The 19,088-nt window shown below is 38.7% G+C and overlaps 1 protein-coding gene across 1 annotated transcript in view; it reads left to right on the forward strand.

The window, feature by feature from the left end:
- ABL1 (ABL proto-oncogene 1, non-receptor tyrosine kinase) overlaps window positions 1-19,088 on the forward strand; it is a 109,882-nt gene that overhangs the window by 41,121 nt on the left and 49,673 nt on the right. The gene's annotated exons all lie outside the window — the stretch shown is intronic.

Here is a 19,088-nt window from a genome sequence, read left to right on the forward strand (position 1 = left end):
GGGGTGGGGGGCTCGGGTGGGATAGAATTTCCCATGTGCCCCTCCTCCCCAGTGGTAGCAGATGACTGTTTTATATCAGTGCAGGATTCAGCCAGCAGATGACTTTGCTTCTCCTTCACCCCTAGAAGCAGTAGATCTATACCTGGATCCTCGAGGCAGAGAGGGTTTTTTACCCTTCCCCATTGAATTGAGACTTTTACATTGTATGAAAGAAGGGTCCAGGAAGTCGGCTAGATTTTCTCCCAGTCTGGGATTGAGGGGGGTTGTCTCCGGTCTCCTGCTCTGTCCCCAGTCTCTCTCCTGCACACCTGGCAGAGGCCCCATGGCAAAGAGCTTGCAGGTGAGTTTGGGCAGCTCTGTGTCTGGAACTCCTAGGGATTCAGTGTTATGCTAGGCCATACTCAGCTTAATAAGAATTCATTAACATTTAAGCTGTTTCATCTTTCCTAATTTTAAGGCAGCCACTTCTTCCTCCTGTGCTCTGTGAAAGGTCACATGGTTTGCATGTGTTGTCTCTCCCTGGAGGGACTAGTTGCTCTTCAGAATTCAGTTCGCTTGATTACCTTGTGACATCAGCACTCTGATTAGCTCAAGAAAAGTTATTATTTACAGATTATCTAACTTTTTCTTGTTAGGATGGGAGTGGTGTTCTCTCATGGCTTTCTATATCTTATGCAGGAGTAGAACTCTATATTATAATTTCTTCACCTGGCCCTCAGGAGAATTATATAGGTAAAATAGAGTATTAGGTTCCTCAGAGATCAATGCAGTTTGCTAATGCAAACACTATATGTATATTTATTGTGTTTCTATGTCTACCTTTGGCTCGTTTGACCACCCCCTTTTTCTACTTTGTATTTTGAAATCATTTCAAAACTTACATAAAATTTACAAGAATGGTATAGAGAATTCCCACATGCCCTTTACTTAGATTCATCAATTTTAACATTTTGCCATATTACATTTGCTTTGTTATTTCCCCCCATGTACATATGGGCATAAAATTCATTTTTCTGAATCAATTGAGATTCGGGTGTAACATTCTGCCCCTTTATCCCTTAATGCTTCAGGTGTAGTTCCTTAGAACAGGATGTTCTCTTATTTAACTACAGTATAATTATCAATTCAAGGAAATTTATCTTTAATAAAAATATTTTTATTTAACTTGCAGTTCATATTCCAGATTTCCCCGTCGTCTCCGTAATGCTCTTCCTAGCATTGGAAATCTTGATTTAAAGTGGACCTAGGTTTTTAGTGCCCCCGGGGACTTGAAAAATTGAAGTCTTTTTTAGACTCAAAGAGTTCCTATAGATCATTTCAACCACTATGAACACACCAAAAAAGGACACGCACGCACACACGGAAACAAGATATCATAAGCAAGAGTCAATAGAAATAATAGTAAACCCTGGCTTCTAAAGAGTTCAGACATTGGAAATAATCGATATAGAATATAAAATAAGTTCATTTAGTACCTTTGAGGAAACAAAAGAAGGAATTGAAAATATGAGTAAAGAAAAAGGTACCATCAAAAACAACCAGGTAAATTTATTTAAAAAAAAAAACATAATTCCCAGAGTGAAAAGCATAATCATTGAAATAAAAAAATTCAAGGAGGACTTTAATATCAGAATAGATATAGCTAAAGAGAGAATTTGTGAACTGGAAGATGAATATGAAGAAATAAGACAGGCTGCAGTTCAGACAAAGAGATGGAAAATATGAGAGATGAAGAGAATATATAGTGAGAAACCCCAACTTATGTTTAGTTGAATTTCTAGAAGACGATGCTATAGGGAATGTCAAAGAGGCGATATTGAAACATAGTGAGAATTTTCATAATCAACATCAGGCCTTTCCCTGTCATTTTTGGAGGCTAGTGCAACAGTGTAAATGGAGGCCACAAACCATATATCTAAATATTTAAAAGTTGCAGGTGTAATAAACTGTTAAATAAAATATGTTCTAACTTTGACCTCGACAAGTACACCTTCATAATAACTAGAAGGCCAGGTTTTAAATTTAGGGTTCTCGAACTCTACAGAGTTTTGCACTGGCGTGTAGCAACACAGACTGAGCCAGACCCTGGCCTGTGGCCCTGTTCTCTTCTCTTTCTTCCCCCAGCTTTTTCCCACACTATGAAGGGTCTTATACACACATAGACATTTCAGCCTCCAGATCTACCCTCTATGCACACTCCTGAGAAACATGCCACTTGAGGATCCCTCTGGCCTGTGCCCACACTGCTGGTGCATCCTGTTTCAGAGTAAACCTGGGAAAGAGGTCCATGCAAGCTCTGAATGTGGGTCGTGGGATTGGAGCAGATTAGGTAGGGTCCTGGATATCTAGAGTATGGTAGTCAGGCTCTGGGTCAGCACATCCCCTGAGCCTTCACACCCCTTAAGTTGTGGAGGCTAGAACAGAGGCCACTGTTGACCTTGGTGTAAGGGTGATAGAAAACAAATTTTCAAATTCAGGAAGCCATCAAATTCCAAAGCAGTCAAAAGGAAAGAAATTCATGTCTAAATATACAGTGAACCTATAGAATATCAAAGACAGAAAAGATTCTTAAAATAGCTAGAGGAAAAAGACAGATTATCTACAAAGGAACAACAGTTAGAGTGACAGCTGGCTTTTCTATAACAAGAGTAGAAACCCTGAAATGGTAGGATAATATTTTCAAAGTAGGCAGAGAAAATAACTGTTAACCTAGAATTGTAGAGCCATGAAACTGTCAAGACTGAAAATGAAATAGACGTTTTCAGGGAAATGAAAACAAAAGGAATTTACCACTGAAAACATAACTATAGGACATTTTCAAGAATGTATTTCAAGAAGGGAAATGATCCCAAGAAAGAAGGTTTAAAATTTAAGAAAACGTTAAAGAGACCCAGAGAAGTAGGTTAACTTGCCTAAAGACTCCAGTTAGTTTAGAACTGAGCCTGGACTTAGACCCATATCGTCTTTCTTCCAGCCAGCAGAATGGGAGTAAGAAATAACAATGAAAACAAAAGCGTTTACATCCAGGAAGTAAGCATAGAGTGCCTTGGGGTTCACTTGCCCTACATTTTTGCCAGGACACACCATCGCTTAAGCTAAGTCATGACAGCCTCTGGGAATCTGCTCTAAGCTTCCCATGGCTAAGGCATCATTTTCCTTTTCTCCCAATGCTGACTTGGTCGTTCCAACTGAGACCTTTACTTTCTGCCCTTCAGGAGGCCACGTGGTAGCCTGGGGCCACAAGGAACCAAAAGCCTCCCTGGTGTGTTGCCAGGAGCATGACGACTTTCATTTCACCGCGTGTCATCTTGAGTCTCTTCTTTCCGGTTCCCGTCAGCTGCTCTCTCGAGCCCCATTGGTCCTTCATGGGTATCTTTGTCCTCCCCCTCCACTTGTACCCCTTTCTCCATGACAAGCCAGTAGCCGTGTCAGTATGATTTCTGACATGGGGCCCTGGATGGCACAAAGCATGGAAGTACTGAATTGGGGGAGGGAATAAGAGGGTTTAAGATACGTGAAAAATGTCGAGTAGTAGATTTTAATAGTTTAAATAATACTGCACCTTCTATATACATAGTTGTACTTGGCAACATTGGTCCTATGACATTTCATTTGGTTATCATATGAGAAGGCAGGTATTATCCCAACTGTGCCGATAGAGTCTGTAGGGCTTAGAGAGAGGTTAAGGACTTGTCTGTGGTCGTGAAGTTAAGGAAGTGGCAGAGCCTCAGGACTGGGCCTGAAGGCTTCTCTCTGGTTTCTGGTCAGATGCGCTCCACTTATACCGCCTTGTCTCTACAGAGTAATGGCTTACAAATGGTGCTAAGGAACAGCGCCTTTTAATCAGCCAGTAAGAATCATATGGAATTTGCGTATTTTTAGTATTCCTGCCAGTACTGATGAGTTTCTTCAGAAGTTTTTTCCAAAGATTTACTTTGCTCCTCGTTTCCTCAGCTCTTCAGTTACTTAGCATTTTTCTTCTCCCTAAGTATTGTGAACCCTGAATTACCCTAAAATTTTAACTACGGGTATCCATACTCATTGGGATTTCCTGTAATTGGAATATTCTTTATACCTTTCAGGACATTGTTGCTGTTATCCTCTCCATGCATTTTAGAAGTTTCAGACTATTTTTCCTGAGAAACAACTCGAGCCCATACAAGCTGTGCTGTGAATTGCACCTTTGACTTGAATTTTAGTATTGAGCTTTGCCTGCTTTTAAAGAGGCAGGTAAACCCAGCTAATAAGTGAGGTGTCAAAACTAAGCCATCATTATTCTAAAGATGACATTGGATCATGGTATCATTGGATCATTGCCATCTTGTTGATTTAAGTGCTTCAGACTGCAAAGTTTGTGACTGCCCTGAAGTCATATATGTATGTATTCATTTACATTTGTAAATTAGCAGAATATGTCATAGTCAAGTTCATAAACTAGCTGAATTATTTTGTTCATTTAGTGAACTTGGAAAGAATCTTTTTAAAGGCCAAGTTTAAGATACCTTAGAACATAAAAATATGTGTATTTCCTGGCCTGTTCTATCTTTTGAAGGCCAGATTTCATCAAAACAAATGAATCACTGTTTTTTTTTCTTTCATCATCCCCTAATTGGTTTCCAAAATAAAATGATTAATGGCTGCGTTTCTCAACTGCATTGTTTTGATTACAGTCCTACTTAGGCAGTACTGGTGACACATTGGGAAACACTTTCAAAACGGGTGATTGTTACTGACTTGGTTCACGTGACTTCACCAAGCGTTCCCCAGATATGTTGCCGCTAGGAAGTCTTCAGAGAAGCAAGCTCTTTCTTGTGATTTTGTTATAAGCTAAGGAAAATGATTTTAAATAATGAAACCTTAGTTATGATGTAGGTTCCATTTTTTCTTGAGATGTTTTAATTCGCAGAAAGGAAAAAAGCATACATTTTATTAGAGTTCCACAGAGCACATTTTAAATAGTGGAGTTTTCTATGGTCAGTTTGTGTGAAAGCATCATCAACTGACCCCCAGCAGAATATGCTGATTACTCCTGACTGCAGGCCCCTCCTAATACCCTCAAAAGAATGACGGATGCCCTTCGCATCTCTTCAGCACTGTTTGATGAGTGGTGAGAAGCATAAAGCTAGTTGGACTAGCTAGTGAGACACAAGGGTTTCTTGCGAGCATCCACATGCACTACAAGTGGGTCTTTTGTTAATTGGCGCACTGCTCCTTGTCATGCTGTAATATAGCTAGTCGGCCATTGAGTTCTTCATTTATAGCAACAGGAAAGAATAATGACTCTGATATTATGAAGTGGGTGGTTTTAAAAGTCCACTTCAGATGGCATCGACCCTTAATGCAGCTGGTTTCACTTAATACATTTTGTTTAAACAAACCGTGTTCCTGGAAATGATTTCAGAATAGTCTGTTCCTTGTAGCTGTTCCTTTGCTCTTTTTTAAAAAAAATGTTTTCTCAACAGTATCATAAGTGCATGAGCATGACATTCTGCACTTAGGATGTTGCCCTTATGAAAGGGTTGTATACATGTATGATATATTGATTATCTTACTCAATAGCTTAAATATTTAATTTGGTACATTTATTTTGTAAAATTTACCAAATTCCTTTGTTGTTCAGGTATTACACCCTTCACGGGACTCTAATATCTAGAAATCTCAACTGACAAAAAAGATAAATTAGAGAAAAAGTATTTTTCACTTTGTAAACATGAAAAATTCTTAGTAAAATGCCAGGGCTTGGTTAATTAAGTAATCAGTATATTTTTAAATGATATATAAATTTCTGTTGTAGGTATGATACCACAATATTAAAATTAAATTAAAAAAACTGGAAATACAAAATAAGATAATAGGAGTTTTTACTCTGACTTTTCTAAAACAAGTTTGTATTATACTTTATTAAAATTTTTTTTTTAATGAGAGAACCTTTTAAAAATAAGAATTTATAAAACATATATGTAACTCGTTAAGAACTTTTTATATAAACTTTCATTTTGTTATGCTCTCTCACAGGATTTAGTCTTCTGTTTGAAGAACTAATCTCAGTTTATAATTATATGTTAATTAATGTGGTACTTTGTTCAGTGCCCCTCACCCTCGACTGTGAGCTTCCTTAGCATGGAGACTGTGCCCATTTTGTGCTTATTCAGATCTCAGCACACATCGTATTAGCTGGCACATAGTAGTAGATGTTTAGTAGAAACTTATTGAGTGAATGAATGAATCAATCATGGAATGCTTTTCACCTAGAGTATAGTTTGAGATGATAATAGCAAGCCACTTACATTAGTCTTAACTCTGTCTGGCACTGTTGTGAGTGCTTTGCATACCTTAACTCCATATTTATTAAGTATTGGGTGGTGAATACAAAACATTCAGCGTGCTAGTTACATTTAAGTCTTTGTTGCCAAGACCTTTACTGTTTGCGTTTGACAGTTATTCCAGGCATTTTCCACATCAGCATATTTTAGCAATAAAAGAACACAGGATATTCTTCCGCTCCCAGGGCTAGTGCGTTTGTGATTCCAGGTGCAAATTCCTATTGCCACAGACCTCTTCTCAAGCTGAAACAGTGCAGCAAAAGGTTAGACCAGGTTCCTTTTTCTTTTCCCCTCTCTTTTTCTCTCCTTTTACCCCGTCTTTGATTTTCATTTCTTCAGCAGGTCAGAATTGATAAAATTGTTTTTATTCAAAAGGTAGCATTTATGCAACATTTTAAAATAAGTAAACGTCTCTTTTGATCACCCCCTTCACTAGTAACCACTGTTGTTTGTTCGATATCCTGGCTTCTGAATGTTTAAGGAATTTCTTTCTAGGTTGCATTTTGAAAACATTTTATCCTACACCAGTATATAAAAGTAGATGTTCTGCTTCTCAGAGTACAACTTATTTACTTTTTAGACATTATTAATAAAAGGCAGAGAAGACATTGGACCCAATATTAAGTGTGGGATTTACAAAAGGTATAGTAATGACTGTTACTAAGTTTTTGCTTGCAATGGAATCTGTAACATATTCCTATTAAGTTAATCTAAAGTTGCTAAGTGTATAATTGGAATAATCAGAAGAGGTAGATGAGGGACAAGGCACAGGAGATTTGTGCCTAAGTGAAAAGTAAATGTGGATTTACAATATCTAAGACTCTTTTGGCGAATTGAGAGTCATCACCGAGCTTTCTCACTACTAAAAACAGTGAAAATACAGAGGATATGAGATTAACTGGTATTTCCTAGCATGCTTTTTCTATTTCTTGGGAATTCCGCAGCACCTTGACGCAGTTTGTTATCTGAATGGAATAAGGCACCTGTGTCCTCAATATTTCCTCCCAGCCCTTTCTCGACTTTATTCCTTAGGCGTCTTCCCACAGGAGCAATGAATTCTTTAAGAATAGAAGAGGGATGGAAGAAGCAAACAAAAACTGTATCATACCAACCCCCACTCTGTGATGTACAAATTCAGAGCAACCCCAAGGGCCTCCCTTCTGGCCCATGCTTCAGCCTTAATAGACATGTGGATAAAGCAGGAAGAGTCATAAAACTGGATCTAAGGTGCCATGAGGAAAGGAGGCTTCACTGACACCAGTGTTTGGAGTTGTGTTCGTCCTCCCAGAGATGTTCGCATCTGTAAGCAGTGTACCATAGTGAGGTTGAGGGTAAGTGAGGGTGAGCTTTGTTAAGTGCAATTAGGCCAACACATCAGATCTTTCATTTGAAGCATTATAAGACTTCATGAGATTAAATCATTTAAAAAAGATTTTATTATGAATTCTTTTAATTAAGTACAGTTTTATATTTTTGTAATTTTAAACAATTTGCGGATACAGGTCTTAACTCAACCGATAGAACTAATATAGTTAATTTAGAAGGTTTAAATCATGAGAAATTAAACCCAAGTCTTAATTATTAACATTAAACATTTTTTTACAGCATATAACATTTTTATATCGTGTAAAATGTAACATATAATGTTACATTATAACATTTTTACATCGTAATAAAATCAGGAAGAAGCATAGAGTTTTTAAGCGAATTTTAACTCTGATTTATAGTCTAAAAATCATTAATTATTAGGAATATTATATGAACATTTTAATATAAATAAACCTACTATGGTTATATATCCAAAAAGATTTTTAAGATTCTTGGATATACTAAGTTTTAAGTATAGGAACCAAGACCATTACCCAAACACACATTTAAACTTTTTCTTTGGAGTTACAGTTTCAACAAGGAAAAAGTAGACGCACAGATGATTTAATTTTTTTCTCTTTCTTATGGAAGTTCTGTACTATTTATCTGTTGTAGTTATGCACATAATGACAGGGCAGTTATTTATGATTAATTAATCTACAGAGTTTTCCCAAGAAGAGAGAAAAAATGGGAAGGAAGGAAAGAAAGAAAGGAGGAAAGAAAGAAGGGAGAGGAAGCTGGCTTCATACAGATCCAAATAGTTGATTATCTTCTCTCTGTAAGGAGAGAAGACTTAGATGCAAGAAAACCCATTTTGACATGACCACTGAAACCCACAAGAGCTAAAGTCAGTACAGCTGGCTTAAATAGTCATTCGAGTCTTTGACAGTTCTGTTAAGCCATGTCCTAAAAAGCCAGCACTTATTAAGTAAGGGAAAACAGACAAAGATCTCCCAGTTAAACAACGTGATCTGTCTTTTAGACAGGCAAAACAGAGAATCTCCTCATGAGGCTTTTCCCCTTTTTTGTTTTGAATTTAATATGTCTCTCAAATGAAAGGTCTTGTTCATAACAAAATTTTCAAAGTGGAACTGCAGTTTCAGATTGATTGAAGTATACCAGTTAGGGAGAGATGCATGTGATTTAAAATATGAAGAGAGCAGGTGTTTGGCCCAGAGGGTCAGACTAAGAACAACACCCTTCAAGAATGGAGTTAGTAAGAATGGTCTTTATGCAAACCTCACATCCCCAGAATCTGGTCAAAGGCCAGGTGTCACCAAATGAAGTGCCAGTGAACCAACCGTCCAACACTAGGTGTCTATCACTATCCTTAGAAAACAGGGCTTGTGGGACCTCACTATAGTTCCATTTGCTTAGCAGTGGAATTAGTTCATCGATTCAGTCAATCCAACTCACCAGTAATGAGTGGCTGTGTATAGGACTCGGTCCCAGGTGTACAAAGATGGATCAAACGAAGTTTCAGCCTCCGAGGAGCTCACAGTCTAACTCTTCTTTTGAGCATAAATATTACTTAAGTTGTTGCTTTTGTGGTAGGATAAATCTGCTGTGGGATCAATCCAAGGTGATTTAATTACTGTAAAGTCATTATACCTATAAGACTTGAATTCCCGAGAACTCCATATTGGATTCCAGCATTCTGATGTTAGTAAGCCAGGCCAGTCCTCTTTTCAGCGATGACTTTTTTAAAAAATAAAATAAAACATTTACTGGCTTAAAAATTAATATATGAAAGGGTTGCTTGAGAAATCTTACTCTGATGCTTGTACCTTTTACCTGGTCATCCCATGCTCATTTCTCCTCTGAGTAAACACTAAAATTAGATTTTTATATATTTCTCATGTTTCTTTGTATGAATATAAACAACATAAATTCACATAAGTTTTAATCCCATTATTACATAACAAGTAACATACCAGTTTGAAGGCTATCAGGCAGGAGGAATTCTCTCTTATTTGCGGGGAGGGTCAGGCCTGCAGTGGACTGGATGAGACCCACCCACACTAGGGAGGGCAGTCTGCTTTACTGACTTAAATGTAAATCTCATCCGAAAACATCATCACAGAAACACTCAAAATAAGATTTGACCAAATATCTGAGCACTCTGTAACCCAGTCAAGCTGACACATAAAATTAACCATCACAAAGATCTTGCCTCAGTTAATCCAGAATAAATGGTATTCTAGTCTTGCCTAACAGTGTTTAAGAGCAAGACACAAAAGGATCAAACTGTTTCAAACTGTATCTCAGAACAAAGCTGAAGAATATTTTTAGGAATACAAAAATATCTAGGACCCAACGTGAGAAAATTCAGTGTCTGTCATTCACTAAAAAATTACTGAGTCTGCGAAGAAGTAGAAAGATACAACCAATAGCTGGCCAGAAATAACACAGATAATAGAAGTAGTAAATATTAACAGCATAACTATTACAATTGTATTTCATATATTTAAGGAGCCAGAAGAATGAATGTGTTATGTAGAGACATAGAAGATAAACTTTTAGAGATGAAAACTACAATGTCTGAAATGAAAAATACACTGAGTGAGATTGATGTCAGAATAAATATTGTAAAAATAAAGATTAATGATTTTAAAGACTTAATAATGGAAACTTAGAAAATGAAACACAAAGAAATAAGCCTGAAAAAAATGAATAAAGCATCTGTATGGGAAAACATCAGGTAGTCAAATATATGTGTAATTGAAGTACCTGAAGGAGGGAGAGTGTGAGGGACAGAAGAAGTAATAGAAGAAACAATGACTGAAAAAAAAAAATCTTCAGATGTAATGAAAGTAATACACCCACAAATCCAAGAATGTCAAAGAACTCCCAAGCACAAGAAACATGAAAAACGGCATCAAGGCACCTCATAATCAAATTGTTTAAAACCAGTGATAGAGAAATACGTTAAAAGCATCCAGAGAAAAAGACACAAAGAGTGAAGATTGAGATGACAGCAGATTTTTCTTTGGAAGCATTGTAAGCTCTGCAACAGTGGGTCAGCATCTTTAAAGTAACAGAAAAAAAAGTCAACCTAGAATTCTTCTCTCAGTGAAAATATCTTTCAAAAACAAAGGTAATACGAAGTCTTTTTTAGACATACAAAAACTAAAAGAATTCATTACCAGCAGACCTGTACTATAAGAAATATTAAAGAATGCCCTCAGCAGAAGGAAATTGATACCTGGTGGAAAGCTAGAGCTACAAAAAGAAATGAAGACACTGGAAAGGGTAACAAATGGGTAAATATATCCATTTTTTTTTCTTATTTAAATCTCTTTAAAAGGTGTTTTTTAAACAAAAACAGTGATAACACATTGTGGCCTTTCTAGCTCATGTAGAAGTAAAGTTATGACAGCAAGAAAACAAACAGTGGCGGGGGACGCAGAAATAACACTTCGTTAGGTTCTTATAAGTGAAGTAATATATCATTTGAAGGTGGAGGTGGATTGTGATAAGTTCAAGATGTATGCGGCAGACTTTAAAGCATCAGCATTATAGTTAATACGCCAACAAACATAAATGTAATCATAAAAATAATACAAAAGAGGGCAGGAAAACTTGGAAAAATGAACAAAGGACAGATTGGACAAATATAAAACAAATAGTAATATGGTACATTAAAATCCATGTCAATAATCAAATATAAAAGTCTAAACATCCCAATTAAAAATAGGAATTGTCAGATTGAATAAGAAAGTAAGACCCATTTATGTGCTGCCTACAGTGAGTCCTCACTTTTAATATAAAAATACAAATAGGTTAAAAGTAAGAGTAGAAAAAGATATACTATGTTGATATTAATCAAAAGAAAACTTGAGCAGCTTTATCAGACAAAGTAGATTTCATGAGAAAGGGTCATTAAGAAGATCTATTCCTAAATGTTTATGCATCTCTTAACAAATTCAGAACACATGAGGTAAAAACTAATAGAACTACAAAGAGAAATAGACAAATCCACAATTACAGTTGGTGATTTAACACCCCTCACTCAGTAAGCAATAGAACATGTAGACAAAATCAGTAAGGACATAATGGATTTGAACAATATAGTCAGCCAAATAGACTTACTTGATATTTATAGAACACTCTACCCCAAAACAGTTGAATATACGTTTTTTTTTTTAAGTGCACATAGAATTATTACCAAGATAAACCATTTTCTGGGCCATTAAAAACGTCTCAATAAATGTGAACTGATGCAGTTTATAGAAAGTATGATCTGTGATCGCAGTAGGATCAAATGAGGATTCAGTAACAGAAAGAAATCTAGAAGATCTTTCAAATATTTGGAAACTGAAAACTATTAAACCATGAGTCAGAGAAAAAAAATCGGAAGTGAAATTAGTATTTGAAACTGAACGAAAGTGAAAATGCAACATAAAATTTGTAGTATGGAGCTAAAGGGAAATTTATATAACATTTAATTTCTGTATCAGAAAAGAACGAATGTCTCAAATCAGTGATCTTCGATTCCTACCTTAAGAAACTAGAAAAATGAAAACTAGAAAAACTAGAAATAGGAAACCCCAATTACACAAACACACACACACACACACACACACACACACACAAAACATAGTGTGAAAATCAATGAAGTAGAAAATGTAAAAACCATATAGAAATCTATGAAACCAAAAACCAGTTCTTTAAAAGCAATAAAATTGATAAACATCCACCAGACCAATCAAAATAAAAAAGAGAATATAAAAATTGTAGTATCAGGAATGAAAGACATGATTCCACACAGATTCTACCAATATTAAAAATATAATACGTGAATAGAAGAAATGAATTCCTTGAGAGACCCAAACTACCAAAGCTCACTCAGGAAGAACCAGACAACCTGAATAGCCACAAACCTATTAAATTGAATTTGTAATTAAAAACCTTCCCACAAAGAAATTTCCAGGCCCAGAGGGCTCCACTGGCAAATCCCTAACATTTAAGGAGGAAATGATATGAATTCTACACAACCTATTCTGAAAGTGGAAAAGGAGGGAACAAACACTTCCCCCTCCGAGCTCCTTCTCCGAGGGCATCGCAACTTTGCTGATTTCCCTGTCAGTCTCTTCTCCCTATGCAGCCAGCCAGGTGATCCTTCAGAATGTAGTCAGACTCCTGTCTCTCCTCTGCCCCACACCTCCAGCCCTTCCCAGCTCCTTCAGAGTAAAAGCCAAAGCCCTGACAATCGCTGTAGGCACAAAGGATCTCTGTACCCCCTGTGCAACCTCTGACGGATCTTGTATTCTGTTCTCCCTCTTGCTGACTCTGTTCCATTCACACTGGCCTCTTTGCTTTTCCTTGAACCTTGCGGAGTCATCCTCCCTGCCTCGGTGCCTTTGCACCTGCTCTTCCCTATGCAAGGAAAATGCTTCCCCCATAGTTCACTGTTTACCTCCTTTGGGTCTTTGCTCAGTTTTCATCTTCAGTGATGGTTTCTGATCACTTTATTTAAAATGACAGCCCCCATCTCTACTCCCCATTCTCAGCATCCACTTACCTGCTTTTTCTCCCTAGCAATTTTGACCTTCTTATATAGTCTATAATTTACTAATATATTTTGTTGTCTCCCCTCCCCCCCACTAGGATGTGAACTCTGGCAGGGCAGGGATTTTTTGTGTGTGTACCTGTTGTAATCCTAGAGCCTAGGACAGTAACCTGGCTCTTGGTAGGCACACAATAAACATTTGCAAAATATTTAGTATTTATTTCTTAATGACATTCTCTTTGTTTTGCTCTCAAATAAAACTGCCCTTGTGAAGTGATATATTCACAGATTGTACCATAGTTGGGTGCCCAGGAATTTTTAAACCCGTGAAGACTTATGAGAGAGATTCTTTGTGAGGGCGGAAAGAGGTAATTGGGAAATCAGCGATCAGGAAAGGAGAGCCGAGGTAACAGGTGCTGGTGAGGGTGTGCAGAAGAGGGTACCCGTGTGCACTGCTGATGGGAATGTAAACTGATGCAGCCACTATGGAAAACAGTACGGAGGTTCCTCAAAAAATTAAAAATAGAACTACTATACAACACAGCAGTTCTCCTTCTGGCACTCATCTGAAGAAAATGAAAAATACTAATTTGAAAAGATATATGCACCCCATGTCCATTGCAGCATTATTTACAGTAGCCAAGATATGGAGAGGAACTAAATATCCATCGGTGGATGAATGGATGAAGAAAATGTGGTAATGGAATATTATTCAGCCATAAAAAAGAATGAGATCTTGACATTTGTGACAACACGGAAGGACCTTGAGGGCATTATGCTAAGTGAAATAAGTTAGACAAAGATAAATACTATATGATCTCACTTATATGTGGAATCTAAACACTGAGCTCATGAATATAGAGAACAGATTGGTGGTTGCCTGAGGCAGGGTGGGGAGTGGGCAAAATGGGTGAAAGGGCTCAAAAGGTACAAATTGCCAGTTAGAAAATGAATGTCATAAGGTTTAGTATGTAGCATGATGACTATAATTAATAATATTGTATTGAAACTAATGTAATGTTATGTCAATTCTATCTCAATTTTTAAAAATACACACAAAGAAGAGGGTGGACTGGCAGAGCCGTTCTCAGGCAGAATCAGTTTTAGAAAAGATTATATATGAAATCAAGGATCCGAGTATTGACTTCTCTTTAAATAAATACTTACATACTTCTTGGAAAGCTGTGCCCCATTCAGGCATAAATATACCCCATTTTGAAGGCTTAGACCAGAGTTTATTTTTACCTTAATGTTGGACATTTTTGCTATTTAAACAATGCTACAGTGATGTATGTGTGTATTCATATTTGCGTGCATGCATGCGCACGTGGGTAAATCTAGAGTAAATCCTCCCCCAAATAGAATTGCTGGGTCAATGGTTAAATAAATTTGCAATTTTGATAAATATTGAATATTGCCTAATTCCCCCTTGGGGCTTCTTGAGAACCAGGAATCAGAAATGTAAACCTCAGGCAGGGTCGGGAGCTAGCATTTCCTTCACGTGCCGCTGTAGGACAAAGTTGAAGACAGTTTTGTCCCTTAAACAGTGGAAAGCCGAGGAATTGATTAATTGGCGCTTTTAATCCTTCGGAGACTGTGTACAAGCCCGACAAGTCCCCACTCCGCACCCCTGTCTTTATACAACTCACTGGCAGGAAGTCGAACACCCAGGCTCTGGACGCTGTTTTTGCCTAGGCTTCCTGGCTCGCTTGCTCTGGACGTGTTGAAATAGGCGTCAGGATTCTCGATCGCAGCCAGCCAGAGCAGACTGTCCGCCTTCTCCATGTGGTTCGCTCTGAAGGGGAAATGGTAACAAGGAAGCCCCTTCCGCTGCTTCTGCCCTGTGGGCTTCTCCACCACGAAGGCTTTCCTGACACCTCTAGGCAGAATGAGCCACTTCCTCTGGGCTGCTGTAGCTATTGTACATATAGCTATTACTGCATTTTTCTCACCCTTATAATTCCTTGTTCAGCGGCTGCTCCTCCCTTCTCCACCCTCTCTCCCAAGACTGTGCATCCTCAGACGCCCAGAAGTGTGTCTTAAGACTTCCTTTTCATCATCTTCATTACATCGAACTCTGTAAAGCTTATCAAATGAATGGACATTCTCAAATCTCTGATAAGTTCGATCTTTGACAAATGATGACAAGTCAGAGTTTTATGAGTGTCGTACCTGTCAGATGTGACCAAGAAGTGAAGGAAAAGACCCAGTTTTCCTTAAAGCAGGAAATGTTTCTCATTCTACTTTGGTGTAACCTGTTTTGCCAGGGATGTGTGTCGTGGGCCTGCTGTACTGGGCACATTTGGTCATTGGTAGGGTCTCAGCTTCAGAGGTGCCTGGCTTCTCCAGTCCCTCCTCCTGTGGGAGTCCTTGCTGGGCTGCAGCCACTGCAGCTTCGTTGGGGATAGGGAGTCATTCCTCTCCTTCCCGTGGGTTGCTTTGCAGATCCAATGAGAAAAGGTAAGGGGAAAGGCCGGACAGTACTGTGAATTATTGACTGATTAACTTTTGCAATTCTTTGTCAGAAGTTTAAGGCTCATGAAATATTTATTGTTAATTAATTCCAGTGTTTAATTGGTTGCTTGTTCTCCTGGCACTTTGGAAACATAATAACATTTACCACTTAGAAATTTTCCTACAGTAGATCGTAAATGGAACTGATTTACCATGACAGTCGGTTTCTACGAGAGATTTAGCAGTTGGGACTGTATTGTCCAGAAGTCGTGGGTCAAGGTGGACATTTGGGAACTCTCAGAGCGGCAGCGCTGCAGCCTCTGTGAAGGCTGCAGGCTGGGAAGCTGCAGTTGCTTGTGAGGGCATCCAAGTGCTTCCTGAGTGGGAGATGTGTTTCTGTGCATTCCAGTCTTTGAAGCACCAGATTGCTGGCAGCCTCTGAAGTCTCTGTTTTAATCAACCTGAGCTACACCACCTCTCTCCCACACAGGTCTTGATCATCTCAGTTATATATGTACAGTCGTCCCCTTCACGCATCCTCCTTAGCCAGAATTATGCTGGGAGTCAGGAGAGATGTCAGAGCTGGGTCGTGTCTTTCATGTTTACTCTGGGAATGTAGGAGCCTCTCATTAGAAGCATCTCTGAATAAGATGTCACGAACCAGCAGCACTACTATACTAGGGTCCTTTTAGGTTCACAGCATGGAACACAGCAGCCAAACTGTTGCGTTTCTAATCCTTTGTCTTATCCTTTATATGATACCCAATTAAGAAAAGGTGTCAAAATCGTAGGAAACATTGCTTTCCCCCTTTGTTAGTAACAGGTTTTTTTTGAGGTATAATTACATTCCATAAAATTTACCATTTTGTTGTACAAGCCAGTGATTTCTAGTAATTTACAGAGAGTGCAACCATCCTCACGATCCAGCCTGAGAACATTTCCATCATCTTAAAAAGGCCCCTTCTGCCCCTCTGCAGTCCATCCCACCCCCACCCTCAGGCAACAACCACTAATCTACTTTCCATCTCTTTAGACTTGCTTTTCTCCACAGTTCATAGAAATGGAATCGTACAATAGGCGATCTTTTTGTAACTGGCTTCTTTCACTTCACAGCATGTTTTTGAGGTTTATATATATATCGTAGCACATATCAGTACTTTGTTCCTTTTTATTGTTGACTATCATTCTATTCTTTAGAAATTCTTTGTTTATCCATTCACCAGTTGATGGACATTTGGATTGTTTCCAACTTTTGACCATTATGAATAATGCGTCATGAATAATGCTGCTAAGAACATTCAAGTGCAGGTCTTTCTGCGGATATGTTTTCATTTCTCCAGGGTAGATTCCTAGGAGTAGAACTGTTGGGTCTTGTAGTAAGTTTATGTTTAACTTTTTCGGAAACTGCTACACTGTTTCCTAAAGCGGCTGTACCATTTTGCATCCCAGCAGGGTAGGAGTGTTCCCTTTTCTCCACATCCTCACCAGCACTTGGTGTTATTTGCCTTTTCCATTATAGTTATTCGAGTGGATGTGAAGTAGTATCTCTCTGTGGTTTTAGTTTCCATTTCTTGAATAACTAATGATACCGCACATCTTTTCATGTGCTTATTAGCCATTCATATTTCTTCTTTGGTGACATGTCAATTCAAAATTTACCCATTTTTTAAAATTGATTTGTGTACTATCTTATTATCAAGTGGCAAGAGTTCTCTGTGTTCTGGGTATAAGTTCTTTATCAGATATATGATAGAACACATGGGTTTTTTATCTTCCTCACACCAGAACCAGAGACTGTGGAAAGGGTAAAGGACAGTGAAGAGGAATAATAATTAATGTGTAACATTTGCATGTTGTGAACTAGACACTGGGCCTTGTGTTCCATGGGAATCGTTTAAACCACTTTCTCATTTTCTAAAGGTTACAGAACTTTTTCAAATGCTTGCTCTCCAAATAACAGTTTTGAATAGCTAAAGAAAAAACACAGCTGATTTGGGGAATTCTTAGATTTTTGCCACTTAGAGCTGGTCTTTTAATATTAAGACTAATGGCTGTTACAACAGATGCAGAATACCAGGGATTTAAACAAGTTAGATGTTTATTTCTGTCTCCTATAACAGGCTGACTTAGCCTTCCTGGCTGTGTGCGGGGACTCCCCAGGGTCAGACTCCTTCTATCTTGTTACTCTTTAAGATGAGAGTCTACCTCAGGATCCAAATGGCCACTCTGGCTGTCTTGACCCCTTGCGGGTAGTGGAAAGTATGAAGGGGAGAGGGGGTCCATTCCTTTTAAGAACTTGACCTAGAAGTTGCATGTATCATTTTTGCTCACCTACGATTGGTGAAAACTTAGTTGTGTGGTGATGCCCAGGTATGAGAGGCTGGGAAATGTTGTCTTGATTCTGGGGTGATGTGTCCATCTAAAACTTGGGGCTTAAGGCCTCAAACTTAAGGGTTGAGGATGAAAGAAGAGAACAGACGTGGGGGGCCATTGTCGGCTTTGTGGGTTCCTGTAACTCGTCTGTGAAATTCCCATTCATTTTTTTGTCAAAGTCTAGTTGATATGCAGTTGTTGGCCTAAACCTTATTGAGGAGTCACCAGAAGGTTCTTCATGGTGAAGTAGCCATAATATATATAAATTATTATCGCTTAGGGAATGTGAAAGTAACTTAGTGATTAAATCCGATTTGGGAGGTGCTATACTGCATATAGATACACCGGCTGGTAGGAAGGGTGGCAGACAGGGGGACAGCTTCGCCAGGGCAACTTTGAAAGCAGAACTCTTTGTTTTTTAGTTCTTGTCAAGTAGCCGTTTTCTCCCGATGTCACCACCGTGTCACTTAAAGAGCAGTTTCTCCAGTGTTAACTGTAGTCATTCTTCTTGGTATGTAGTTCTGGATTAATAGACCAGATCTGTCACTTTAGGAAGAAGAAGAGCAGTACTGCGTCATTTAAAGATGCCATTGCCTCTCTGAGGACGGCCGCGGTGGCTAAGAAGTGGAAGCGAATTCTTCAGGATCCATTTGTCCTTTGTGTTTAAAACCTTGACAGCAGGATAAATTGGTACTGAATGTTTTGAAGAAGCAAGCATTAATGTTCCCTGAGTGCTTCATGTCTACGTTTTCAGGCCTTGGTGACAATTACCAAGGAGAAGTGTGCTTTCGTGGGTGCGGCTCTGGGCTGCTGAGAGGGTCCTAAGGACTGAGGGGTCCACACTTTCTCAGCCGCCCCAGAGGGAACATGGAGAAACGTGGGCTCCTGGGCTGCCCCCTAATCCCTGCCAGGTCTCCCGCTGTGGGGACGTCCAGACGACTTGTTTTCTTTCCCTTCTGGCCCTTCTCTCCGCACTCCCCTCCAGCTGCCTGCTTCCCCCACCCCCAGAGTAACGTGATCCCCTCTGCCTGGTCTGCTGCTTTCGCAGATTCTTTTAG

The sequence above is a fragment of the Pteropus alecto genome, unplaced genomic scaffold (assembly GCF_000325575.1).
Source record: "Pteropus alecto unplaced genomic scaffold, ASM32557v1 scaffold67, whole genome shotgun sequence".
Taxonomy (NCBI): domain Eukaryota; kingdom Metazoa; phylum Chordata; class Mammalia; order Chiroptera; family Pteropodidae; genus Pteropus; species Pteropus alecto.